Here is a 13508-nt window from a genome sequence, read left to right as displayed (position 1 = left end):
CAAGAAGATATAGGCAGGCTGGTGGCATGGGCGGGCACGTGGCAGATGAAATTTAAGGCAGAAAAGTGCGAAGTGATAGATTTTGGTTGAAAGAATGAGGAGAGGAAATATAAACTACAGGGTACAATTCTAAAGGGGGTGCATGAACAGAGAGACTAGGGGGTATATGCGCCTAAATCGTTGAAGATGGCAGGGCAGGTTGAGAAAGCGGTTAAAAAGCATATGGGATCCTGGGCTTCATGAATAGAGGTATAGAGTACAAATGTAAGGAAGTTATGATGAACCTTTATAAAAGAAAGACTTGCATTTATGTAGCACCTTTTATGACCACCAGATGTCTCACAGTGCCTTACAGCCAATGAAGTGTAGTCACTGTTGTAATGTGGAAAACGTGGCAGCCAATTTGCGCAAAGCAAGCTCCCACAATCAGCAATGTGATAATGATCAGATAAACTGTTTTTGTTATGTTGATTGAGGGATAAGTATTGGCCAGGACACCGGGGATAACTCCCCTGCTCTTCTTCAAAATAGTGCCATGGGATCTTTTGTGTCCACCTGAGAGAGCAGACTTGCCCTCCCAACAGTGCAGCACTCCCTTAGCACTGTTGTGGAGTGTCAGCCTAGATTTATGTGCTCAAGTTCCTGGAGTAGGACTAGAACCCACAACCTTCTTACTCAGAGGCGAGTGTATTACCCAGTGAGCCACAGCTGACACTAACCACTGGTTTGGGCTCAACTGGAGTACTGTGTCCAATTCTGGGCACTGCACTTTCGGAAGGATGTGAAGGCCTTGGAGAGGGCATAGAAAAGATTTACAAGAATAGTTTTAGGGATGAGGGACTTCAGTTCCATGGATAGACCGGAGATGCTGCGGTTGCTCTCCTTAGAGCAGAGAAGGTTGCGAGGAGATTTGATAGAGATGTTCAAAATCTTGAGGGGTCTAGATAGAGAAGGTGTTCCGACTGGCAGAAGGGTCAAGAACCCGAGGGCATAGATTTAAGGTGATTGACAGAAGATCCAAAAGCGACATGAGGAAAACTTTTTTACGCAGCACGTGGTTAGAATCTGGAATGCACTGTCTGAAAGGGTGGTGGAGGCAGATTCAGTTGTGGCTTTCAAAAAGGAATTGGATAAGTACCTGAAGGAAAAAAAATGTGCAGGGCTACAGGGAAAGGGCGGGGGTGTGGGATTAGCTGTGAAGTGCTCTTGTAGAGTGCCGGCATGGTCTTGATGGACCGAATAGCCTCCTTCCGTGCTGTAACCATTCTATAATTCTATATACACCATGTCCTTCCTCTTATACTCTATTCTCACTGGCATGACCATCTGGAGTCTCATGGCAGTAGGAATGACTGCATAAACCTTGTGATAAAAAGGCAAATTCTAACCCAAGTATTTTGTCACATGATTTGACTATGGTGCAGATTGTAACTTTTGGCCGTCCGTCCAATAGTCCTCTATTTTGAAGGCTGGGCCTCAATACTGGGTTCCTTAGGCGCCTCTCTGCAGCTTGACGGCTCTGGGCTAGTGCAGGCTCCGCCCAGTTGACTCCCAAAATGTACGTCATACGACATAGTAAAAGGGCCTAATGCCTGATGCAGGCATGTGTTCCAGTCGCTTGGGTCCCTTTCAGGATGGCGCCATCTGGAGCGGGAATGGGGAGGTAAATTTTTAACTTGTGATTTGCAGGCGCTCCAACCCTGTTTCTATCCAGCGGCGTCAGTGAAAATCTTCCCCTATTAATCTGAAGTTAACAGAAGAAACTCCTAGTATTTGATGTTGGCCATTTAAAATTGAAGTCCTAATGGCTCCCATGACAGGGATGTGTTTGTCTGATAGTTTTACTGTTGTGTTTGACAGAAAGATCCTCTGGATCTGTTGAGTTTGCATGATGATGTGGTTTCCGGTTAGTCAGTTTATCTCGGTCCATCTCCCAACAAAATGTGAAAGTTTTTAGCTACCTACAAGTGGAGATTAATTTAAAGAGGTGCAACTCTGCCTTCAGTGATACTGTAAAGTAAGCGCAGCGTCATCATCGTGTCATCGCCCCAACCCATTTCTGAATCTTCTTCGCTGTCATGCTCCACCTCATAGTCAACAAGCTCCCCGCTGGAGTGGAACTAAACTGCAGAACCACAGGGAACCTGTTCAACCTTCGCCGTCTCCAGGCCAGGTCCATAGAAACATAGAAAATAGGTGTAGGAGTAGGCCATTCGGCCCTTCGAGCCTGCACCACCATTCAATAAGATCATGGCTGAACATTCACCTCAGTACCCCTTTCCTGCTTTCTCTCCATACCCCTTGATCCCTTTAGGCCGTAAGGGCCATATCTAACTCCCTCTTGAATATATCCAATGAACTGGCATCAACAACTCTCTGCGGTAGGGAATTCCACAGGTTAGCAACTCTGAGTGAAGAAGTTTCTTCTCATCTCGGTCCTAAATGGTCTACCCCTTATCTGTGACCCTTGGTTCTGGACTTCCCCAACATCGGAAACATTCTTCCTGCATCTAACCTGTCCAGTCCCGTCAGAATTTTATATGTTTCTATGAGATCCCCTCTCATTTTTCTAAACTCCAGTGAATACAGGCCCAGTCGATCCAGTCGCTCCTCATATGTCAGTCCTGCCATCCCAGGAACCTTTGCTGCACTCCCTCAATAGCAAGAACGTTCTTCCTTAGATTAGCAGACCAAAACTGAACACAATATTCCAGGTGAGGCCTCACCAAGGCTCTGTACAACTGCAGTAAGACCTCTCTGTTCCTATACTCAAATGCTCTCGCTATGAAGGCCAACATGGAATTTGTCTTCTTCACCGCCTGCTGTACCTGCATGCCAACTTTCAATGACGTACGATGACACCCAGGTCTCGTTGCACCTCCCCTTTTCCTAATCAGCCGCCATTCAGATAATATTCTGCCTTCGTGTTTTTGCCACCAAGTGGATAACCTCACATTTATCCACATTATACTGCATTGCCCACTCACCTAACCTGTCCAAGTCACCCAGCAGCCTCTTAGCATCCTCCTCACAGCTCACACTGCCACCCAGCTTAGTGCCATCTGCAAACTTGGAGATATTACACTCAATTCCTTCATCTAAATCATTGATGTATATTGTGCAAGCCCACCCCAACCTCTGTCGTCGAGCTACAATACGCGGGTGACGCTTGCGTCTGCGCACATATAGAGGCTGAACTCCAGGACATAGTCGACGTATTTACTGAGGCGTACGAAAGCATAGGCCTTACGCTAAATATCAGTAAGACAAAGGTCCTCCAACAGCTTGTCCTCGCCACACCACTACCCGCCCTCCCAGTCATCAATATCCACGCGTGGCCCTGGCAACATGGACCACTTCCCTTATCTCGGGAGCCTCCTATCAACAAGAGCAGGCATTTACGACGGGATCCAACACCGCCTCCAGTGCGCTAGTGCAACCTTCGGCCGCCTGAGGAAAAGAGTGTTTGAAGACCAGGCCCTCAAAACTGCCACCAAGCTCATGATCTACAGGGATGTAGTAATACCCGTCCTCCTTATGGCTCAGAAACATGGACCATGTACAGTCGACACCTCATGTCGCTGCAGAAATACCACCAATGATGTCTCCGCAAGATCCTATAAATCCCCTGGGAGGACAGACGCACCAACATCAGTGCCCTCGACCAGGCCAACATCCCCAACATTGAAGCACTGACCACATTCAATCAGCTCCGCTGGCAGGCCACATAGTTCGCATGCCAGACATGAGACTCCCAAAGCAAGCGCTTTACTCGGAACTCCTTCACGGCAAATGAGCCAAAGCGGAAGTGTTACAAGGACACCCTCAAAGCCTCCCTGATGAAGTGCAACATCCCCACTGACACCTGGGAGTCCCTGGCTAAAGACTGCCCTAAGTGGAGGAAGTGCATCCGGGAGGGCGTTGAGCTCCTCGACTCTCGTCATAGAGAGCATGCAGAAATCAAGCGCGGATAGCGGAAAAAGCGTGCGGCAAACCAGTCCCACCCATCCCTTTCCTCAACGACTATCTGTCCCACCTGTGGCAGAGACTCTGGTTCTCATATTGGACTGTTCAGCCACCTAAGAATTAATTTTAAGAGTGGAAACAAGTCTTCCTCGATTCCGAGAAATTGCCTATGATGATGAAAGTAAGCATTTTACAGTTTTTGCTGAATGCTTTCTATGGAGTTTTGTTGCAGTTTTAGACACACTTTTCTGCCCTTTCAGTCCCTTCGTCTCTAGTGCTAACTTTCTAACAAGCAGGTGGGATAGTTTGGATCATAGACTTTCCCAGGGCCACCGTCAGTTCTTGTCGATACTGACTGATAGGATTACAGTTTGCGGAATGTGATCGGGTTCTTTTGGTTGTCTTTCCTACCTTTTTAGAGATAAAAGTTGATCAATTTAAACAGCTCAACCAAGTACGAGCAAAACCTATCCATAGAGGGTTGCTTCGTCCTAAATTTAGTCAAGGCAGGGATTTGAACTCTGAATGGAAATCCAGTACTGTACTTGCAATGAATTTTGAACATTAATTTATTTGAAACAACTCGAACAAAATATTAGATATCTTTAAACCATTCGATGGTTTTGTTTTAGTTGGATTGGAGTGCTTGGGGCCGAAATTGCCCACCGCTGGAAACGGAGCGCACGCACCCCATCTCTAGTGTTTTTACTGCTGCGGTGGTTGAGGTGGCTTCTTGAGTGCAATTCCGCTCTTCGGCTGTTTTTCAGGCGGACTGGAGGTCGCTCATAATGGGGGCAGATATGCGACGGTAAGCACACTAGAAGGTCGGAAGTTGGGGGGGGCTGTAGAGTCTGCCGCTGTCAGTCATCACGGCGCTGCGTCACCACGGCTCTCCCCTTCACTTAAAGGGAGAGCATGTGCAATTTTAAAAGTTCGGTCCACTGGACCACCAGGGAGGTTTTTGGCCGGGCCAGCGGCCTGGCACCCAAGAGGGAGTGCCAGGCTGCCTGTTGGTGGCCTGGCCGAACCCGGGGGGGCATAATTGTCAGCCCAACATAGCAGTTGGCCGACAAAAAAAAACATGGCAGTAGCGGCAGTGACATTTAATGGGAGCCGCACCGCCATTTCAGAAGGCCACAACCTCAAAAACGCAGGTTTTGGCATCGCTCGGCAGGAGGAAGATTTTCTGACTGAATTTCGGCGTCGGGTGGCAACATCGGTGGTGTGCACTCTGATGATCGGCAGCAGCGGAGCGGGTGACCGCGGGGATATTGCAGGATCGGAATTTTGATAATGACGGCCATTACACAAGAAGTCGACGGCTATTGCACTCCGCAGCGTGGCCACCAATTTCCGGTGTTAACGGGTCTTAAGGAAAGGGCCAATTTCGGCCCCCTTGAATCCAGAACTGAATCCAAAACAGTCTCCCTTAACCTAATGAGAATTGCCTGCTTATGGTAGACATGCCACAAGATGTCACCAGAGAGGTTCTTTTTTTTAACTGGGGAGCCAACACCATTTCCACTGCTGGGTTTTTGTTTCTGAAAATCTCTTAAATAACTATAGAAGCAATTTTGGGTTTTTTAAGAACGTACACCAGGAGAGTTTCCATTGATTGATGGCATACAAATCACAAGTGCTTGAAATTCTGTTCTGTTATGTTTTTACACCTCATAAGTGCTTCTGTTTTAGGCTGTAGCTTCTGATCTGTAACAAACAACAGTGTAGCTTCCTGATTTAGCACCAACAAATTAGAAAGGGGACATAGTAAGCATTGGAGTATATACAATGAACCTTTAAATGTTTTGTTATTTTATAGAAGTAAACGTCATTAGCAATGTTTAGTATTAATACTGGAAAAGCTCAGTCCAAGGTCTAACTGCTTGGGTGAAAATTGGATGATAATATACTGTTGGAGAGTTTCTATTGGCAGGAGACTATTGAATGTTAAGGAAATCTGCATAATGCTTCAGAAATAACGATGTAACTTCCATGGAAAGTGGACATTTAACCTACAGAATATTTATGAATTTCTGCAAGTGCAGGTTTTTACACAGTACTGTATTTTATGCTGCATGTTTTTGTAATATGGAAAATGGGATCCATTCTGACTTGCTGTTTGAACTTTTCAGCACTAATCTAGGGTTTGTTTTTCAAGTACGATTTGCTTCTAGGTATTTAACTATAATATTTCTGGATTATGGGATGTTATTATGGGAAGTGTAATCCGTGTAAAGAATGCCAGGTTTGTGGAAAATATTCTCATAAGACCCTTTTGACATTGAAGGAGTGTCAATGACAGCAGGGCCGGCAGGTCTCCCAAGACCCCTAAGTCGAATATAAAAGTGCCTACAGTAAAGATCACTGGTGATGGTTCTCAGAGGAACAACAATAGAATTGTGGAATTGGGTCCCCAAATTTCTGCAGAATCCCGTTCAATAAAAACAACATTTGAACTTATTCAGTCACTAAACAATGGTCCCAATTGTATTGTAACCAGACAGAATTGTGGAACTTGATCCCCAAAACATCAGCAGCATTCCTGGAATCACGTAATATAAATAGAATTTGACTTGTTCTGTATAACCATGATCATAATCTATCCACCAGCCCAGATTTTTAATGTGTGAATTGGGTGGGACTCCAGTGTTGGGGGGTGGGGGGGGGGGGGTTGATGTGTGAATTGGGTGGGACGCCAGTGTGTGTGGGGTTTTTAATGTGTGTATTGGGTGTGACGCCAGTGTGTGTGGGGTTTTTAATGTGTGTATTGGGTGTGATGCCAGTGTGTGTGGGGTTTTTAATGTGTGTATTGGGTGTGACGCCAGTGTGTGTGGGGCTTTTAATGTGTGTATTGGGTGTGACGCCAGTGTGTGTGGGGCTTTTAATGTGTGTATTGGGTGTGACGCCAGTGTGTGTGGGGCTTTTAATGTGTGTATTGGGTGGAACGCCAGTGTGTGTGGGGCTTTTAATGTGTGTATTGGGTGTGATGCCAGTGTGTGGGGTTTTTAATGTGTGTATTGGGTGTGACGCCAGTGTGTGTGGGGCTTTTAATGTGTGTATTGGGTGGGTCTCCAGTGTGTGTGGGGCTTTTAATGTGTGTATTGGGTGTGATGCCAGTGTGTGTGGGTTTTTAATGTGTGAATTGGGTGGGTCTCTAGTGTGTGGGGGTTTTGGAAGTGACAGTCCAGCTGTTAAACTGAAATTGACAATTTGATCACCACTGGGCTGGTGGAGGTAGTACAGTTGGAGCAAATTGAAATTGCACGTCTGTTACAGTGTTGCATTTATGCTACTACTTGTATAAATGCAGTGCAAATTAGTACAGTGGAGGCAGGGCTCATTTTAACATTACAATCGCAATTGTTATTGGAATGTATAGGACTGTTTTAATATCTGGCCTTAGTTTTTGTCTTCATCAGACTTTTTGAGGGGATAGGATAGGAAACTTCTGTTTATTTCATATAAAATCCAAAGACAAAATGGGAGACTGCTACTTTGATGGATTCACCAAGGATAGTATGCAGGTGCAGCAAGTGATCAGGAAGGCCAATGGTATCTTGGCCTTTATTGCAAAGGGGATGGAGTATAAAAGCAGGGAAGCCTTGCTACAGTTATACAGGGTATTGGTGAGGCCACACCTGGAATACTGTGTGCAGTTTTGGTTTCCATATTTACGAAAGGATATACTTGCTTTGGAGGCAGTTCAGAGAAGGTTCACTAGGTTGATTCCGGGGATGAGGGGGTTGACTTATGAGGAAAAGTTGAGTAGGTTGGGCCTCTACTCATTGGAATTCAGAAGAATGAGAGATGATCTTATCGAAACGTATAAGATTATGAGAGGGCTTGACAAGGTGGATGCAGAGAGGATGTTTCCACTGATGGGGAAGACTAGAACTAGAGGGCATAATCTTAGAATAAAGGGGCCGTCCATTTAAAACTGAGATGAGAAATTTCTTCTCCCAGAGGGTTATAAATCTGTGGAACTCGCTGCCTCAGAGAGCTGTGGAAGCTGGGACATTGAATAAATTTAAGACAGAAATAAACAGTTTCTTAAACAATAAGGGGATAAGGGGAGCAGGCAGGAAAGTGGAGCTGAGTCCATGATCAGATCAACCATGATCTTATTGAATGGAGGAGCAGGCTCGAGGGGCCATATTGCCTACTCCTGCTCCTATTTCTTATGTTATTTTTTCAACTTGGTCAATTGAATGAGGTGGGAGGAGAGATGAGGCAAAAGGTTTTGCGGGGGGTGGGGGGGGGGGGGGTGACGGGTGATCGAGGAAAATGCATTTCCAATATTTCTGACATGGAGTTATTGCTGTTTGGGGCAACTTTGGATGCAATATATAATTCAAGATTTCCGATGAAGCAGAATTTATAATCATTAATTAAATTACAATTTTGAAATTACTCTCTAATATGTTGTTTATATACGGTTTTAGTTTTCTTAGTGGGTTTAATTCTGTTTTCAGTCAGTTATTGTGCTGGGCACATCTGTTTCTGCAACACAAACTGCTCCGTGACCTTATTGCTTATTATTAATGAGGCTGAAAATTAATGATCATAGCATAATTATTGAGAAATAATCTGCAATTAATAATCAGAAGATTCCCTGTATTGCATGCAGCATATTTGATTGGCAGGGGCGGTTTATAACAGTGGTTTGAGAACGTCAGATGATGAGAGTAATTGAGACTGGGGCTTGAGCAGTTCATAACTATTATTTGGACTGTGAAATGAGATTACAGTATTGAAATCATTAATTATTTAACACTGATGTATGTTATGGACTGGATGGGAGGAGCACTATGTTCCCAGCAGCAGCTGTTGTGCACTGTGATTTATGCATGATTTCTATTTTGAAGAATTTAAACTGATCCAATCACTAATAAAATTTCAAATGATCATTAAATCTATTACTGTGAAATACAGCTGATGTACATTTAATGAGCTATGTTTATTGATATTTAGCTTGAATCCCTCCATTCTGATGCCTGCAAGAAGACTGCTTTAGTTAAAGTCACCAATGAGATCCTGTGTGACTGACCATGGAATGTCATCGGTCCTTGGCTCTCCTCGAATTCTCCGTGCTGCTTGATACCATTGATCACTTCATTCTCCTTCGCCAACTCTCCTCTGAGGCCCATCTCCAGAAAACTGCTCCCGCTTGGCTTCACTCCTACTTGTGCCAATGGAGCCAGCACATCTACAGCAATAATTTCTCCACTTGTGCACAGTCACTTCCAGAGTACCCTGAGATTGCACTTGGCAGATGGAGTATAATGTTGGCAAGTGTGAGGGCATGCACTTTGGCAGAAAAAAAAATCAAAGAGCAAGTTAATATTTAAATGGAGAAAAATTGCAAAGTGCCGCAGTACAGCGGGACCTGGGGGTACTTGTGCATGAAACACAAAAGGATAGTATGCAGTACAGCAAGTGATCAGGAAGGCCAGTGGTATCTTGGCCTTTATTGCAAAGGGGATGGAGTATAAAAGTAAGGAAGTCTTGCTACAATTATACAGGGTATTGGTGAGGCCACACCTGCAATACTGTGTGCAGTTTTGCTTTCCATATTTACGAAAGGATATACTTGCTTTGGAGGCAGTTCAGAGAAGGTTCACTAGGTTGATTCTGGGGATGAGGGAGTTGACTTGTGAGGAAAGGTTGAGTAGGTTGGGCCTCTACTCATTGGAATTCAGAAGAATGAGAGGTGACCTTATCGAAACATATAAGATTATGAGGGGGCTTGACAAGGTTGTGCAGAGGATGTTTCCACTGATAGGGGAGACTAGAACTAGGGGGCATAACCTTAGAATAAGGGGCCACCCATTTAAAACTGAGATGAGGAGGAATTTCTTCTCTGAGGGTTGTAAATCTGTGGAATTTGCTGCCTCAGAGAGCTGTGGAAGCTGTGTCATTGAATAAATTTAAGACAGAAATAGACAGTTTCTTAACCGATAAGGGAATAAAGGGTTATGGGGAGCTGGCAGGGAAGTGGACCTGAGTCCATGGCCGGATCAGCTATGATTGTATTAAATGGCGGAGCAGGCTCGAAGGGCCTTATGGCCTACTCCTGCTCCTATTTCTTATGTTCTTACGCATCTTAGGCACCCTCTTATATACTCATTTATGTGCTACCCATTGGATTCATTATCTGCAGGTATGGGATTTGTTTCCAAAGATAGCCTGACGCTATCTCGCGTGACCTCTGCAGCACAAGCCTCAATTTCACAAGCACCTCTATGTTATCAGACTTCCTATCTGATGTCAAGTCATCGATAAGCCAGAACTTCCTCTGTGCTAAATTCTGGGAAAACTCAAGCTATCTTATTTGCGTTCAGCTGGAAAAATTTGTACCCTTGCCCCCAGCTCCATTCTTCCCTGGCTGCTTGCTCAAGTTGAACCAGACAGCGGAAAAAGGGTTAAGCAGGGACAACTTTCTACGCCTTCTCTTCTTTCTGGTCTAAAAGTCTTGATTTCGAATGTGTGAATGGGAATAGGCTGTTCAGCCTAATCTCTAATTTTTCTTCATTGAAAATCCCATATAAGATTAGTCTTGCTACCCTTTTCTGTGCCCATTTCTGATGCAATTGGAACTATTTTTGAGGCACAGGCACGATGGGCCAAATGGCCGCCTGTGCTGTATCATTCTATGATCCTGTGAAAATGGAACATCATATTGTAAGTGTTGGCTGTCTGGTGCATTGTTAAGCCTTAGAAAAAAAATTCTACTTGTATTCTATAGTTTAGTTATATATCCCAGAATTCTATGAGCCTTTTTAATTGCTTCACTACATTATCTGGGCATTATAAGTGACATGGCTGCCATTAGTCCCATGCACCCCTCTCAAGTCTGGGTTAATTAAGTTCCATTGATTTTCTAGTTGTGTTCCATATTTTTAAACTGTATATAATGCATTTTCTCTGTGTTCTTGTGTTGTTAAATACGTAATAGATCTAAATCCTCGAGCAAAGTTTTTGTTGCTTTCAATGTCCCTATTGCTGGCTGTTGTGTCATCAGTGTACTTGATCATCTTATACTTAGCTTCCCCATGCAGGTTATTTATTTATGGAGATTATGAACAGAGGTCCAATCGAATACTGACCTTTGCAGGAATCCATTCATTGTTTCCCCTCCCCTCCCCTTCCCTTCCTCTGCCGACATTACACCTTTCACAGGGACACACTAATTCATATTTTTTAATCAGTTTATTATCTGCTCTGTGTTCTACCTAGGATTCATGTGGATTTTAATCTAACTTCTAGTCTTTCATATGGAACTTTTTCAAAAGTTTCTGGAAGTTTAAACTATACCATGGCAAGTGTCATTTGCGACTTTAGCTGTAAACTTCTCAGGCAGAAACTTTCCCGTGTAAAGTTTTGCTAGCTGTTGTGTTGTTATTACTTTACAAGTACTCTTAGAACTTAGCTCCCACCACATAAACTGCCCACATTTAAATCGGGCAATCATTTAAATTGGCTAAAAAGCACTAACCCTTTCCATTATTGTTGGTTGCAAAGTTGCCACTTGCAGCGTGTTAAGTGGGCCGGGTATTTTGGGTGTTCACTTCGTAGTATGCACCTCATTTAGGTGCAAATTATTGTGTGTACGTGATCGCCACTAATTGGTGTCAGGTTACAGCTCGCACTACTTGGCACTAACTGCAATAATAAAGTAAATTGCACCTTGTTAAGGTCCAAAAGTACAAAGTAGCCAACAGATGGTCTTTCACTTACCTGGGCTGTAGCACGTCTGCCATTGCCTATCCATACAACTGTACTTTATCATTTATTTTTCAGCTTTCTGGCTACACCTACATAAAGGAATACTCTTAAATTATTCAAAGTGATTGCATACTTCTACAAAGGAATAGCTGAATCGTGCTAAAAAAATTTATATGCATAGCTGTTGACATTTTTGCATTAAATCTATTTCATTGATATTTCAGTTCTTCTGTACAGCATGAATGTTGCAGATTTTATAAAATATTCGTTCCTGCGATGTGGGCGTCGCTGGCAAAGCCAGCATTTATTGCCCATCCCTTTTTGCCCTTGAGAAGGTGACCTGAGCCGTCTTCTTACCACTGCAGTCCTTGAGGTGAAGGTACTCCCAGTGCTGTTAGGAAGGGAGTTCCAGGATTTTGACCCAGCGACGATGAATGAACGGTGATATATTTCCCAGTCAGTATGGTGTGTAACTCGGAATGGAACTTGCAGTTGATAGTGTTCCCATGCGTCTGCTGCCCTTGTCCTTCTAGGTGGTAGAGGTCATGTGTTTGGGATGTACTGCCGAAGAAACCTTGGTGAGTTGCTGCAGTGCATCTTGTAGATGGTACACACTGCAGACACGTTGCGCCGGTGGCGGAGGGACTGAATGTGATGGATGGGGTGCCAATCAAGCGGGCTGCTGTGTCCTGGATGGTGTTGAGCTTCTTAATGTTGTTGGAGCTGTACTTATTCAGGCAAGTGGAGAATATTCCATCACACTCCTGACTTGTGCCTTGTAGATGGTGGAAAGGCTTTGTGGAGTCAGCAGGTGAGACACTCACCGCATAACACCCAGCCTCTGACCTATTGTAGCCATAGTATTTTTGTGGCTGGCTCCCCCAAGATGTTGATGGTGGGGGATTCAGCGATGGTAATGCCGTTGAATGTCAAGGGGTGGTGGACAGACTCTTGATTGTTGGAGATAGTCATTGCCTGGCACTTGTGTGGCGCGAATGTTACTTGACACTTATCAGCCCAAGCCTGAATGTCATCCAGTCTTGCTGCATTCAGGCATGGAGTACATTATTTGAGGAGTTGCGAATGGAATTGAACACTGCAATCATCAGCGAACATCCCCATTTCTGACCTTATGATGGGGGGAAGGTCATTGATGAAGCAGCTGAAGATTGTTGGGCCCAGGACACTGCCCTGAGAAACACCTGCAGTGATGTTCTGGGGCTGAGATGATTGACCTCCAACAACTACAACCATCTTTCTTTGTGCTAGGTGGAGAGTTTTCTCCCTGATTCTCATTGACTTCAATTTTACTGGGGCTCCTTGTTGCCACACTTGGTAAAATGCTGCCTCGATGTCAAAGGAAGTTACTCTCTCCTCACCTGGAATTCAGCTCTTTTGTCCATGTTTGGACCAAGGCTGTATTGAGGTCTGGAGCCGAGTGGTCCTGATGGAACACAAACTGAATATCAGTGAGCAGGTTATTGGTGAGTAAGTACCGCTTGATAGCACTGTTGACAACACCTTCCATCACTTTGCTGATGATTGATAGTAGACTTATGGGACAGTGATTGGCAGGATTCTATTTGTCCTGCTTTTTGTGGACAGGACATATCTGGGCAATTTCCCACATTATCCGGTAGATACCAGTATTGTAGCTGTACTAAAACAGCTTGGCTAGAGGCGTGGCTAGTTCTGGAGCACAAGTTCTCAGCATGACAGCCGGGATGTTGTCGGGGTCCTTAGCCTTTGCTGTATCCAGTGTGCTCGGCTGTTTCTTGATATCACGTGGAGTGAAATTAATTGGCTGAAGACTGGCT

General features: G+C 44.5%; 1 protein-coding gene across 4 annotated transcripts in view; it reads left to right on the top strand.

Annotated features, from left to right (window-relative positions):
• cenpu (centromere protein U) overlaps window positions 1-13508 on the top strand; it is a 56399-nt gene that overhangs the window by 10654 nt on the left and 32237 nt on the right. The gene's annotated exons all lie outside the window — the stretch shown is intronic.

Source organism: Pristiophorus japonicus, chromosome 1 (genome assembly GCF_044704955.1).
Source record: "Pristiophorus japonicus isolate sPriJap1 chromosome 1, sPriJap1.hap1, whole genome shotgun sequence".
Classification (NCBI taxonomy): domain Eukaryota; kingdom Metazoa; phylum Chordata; class Chondrichthyes; family Pristiophoridae; genus Pristiophorus; species Pristiophorus japonicus.
The sequence above is the reverse complement of the archived record's forward strand: the minus strand, read 5'-3'. Positions and strand labels throughout refer to the sequence as shown.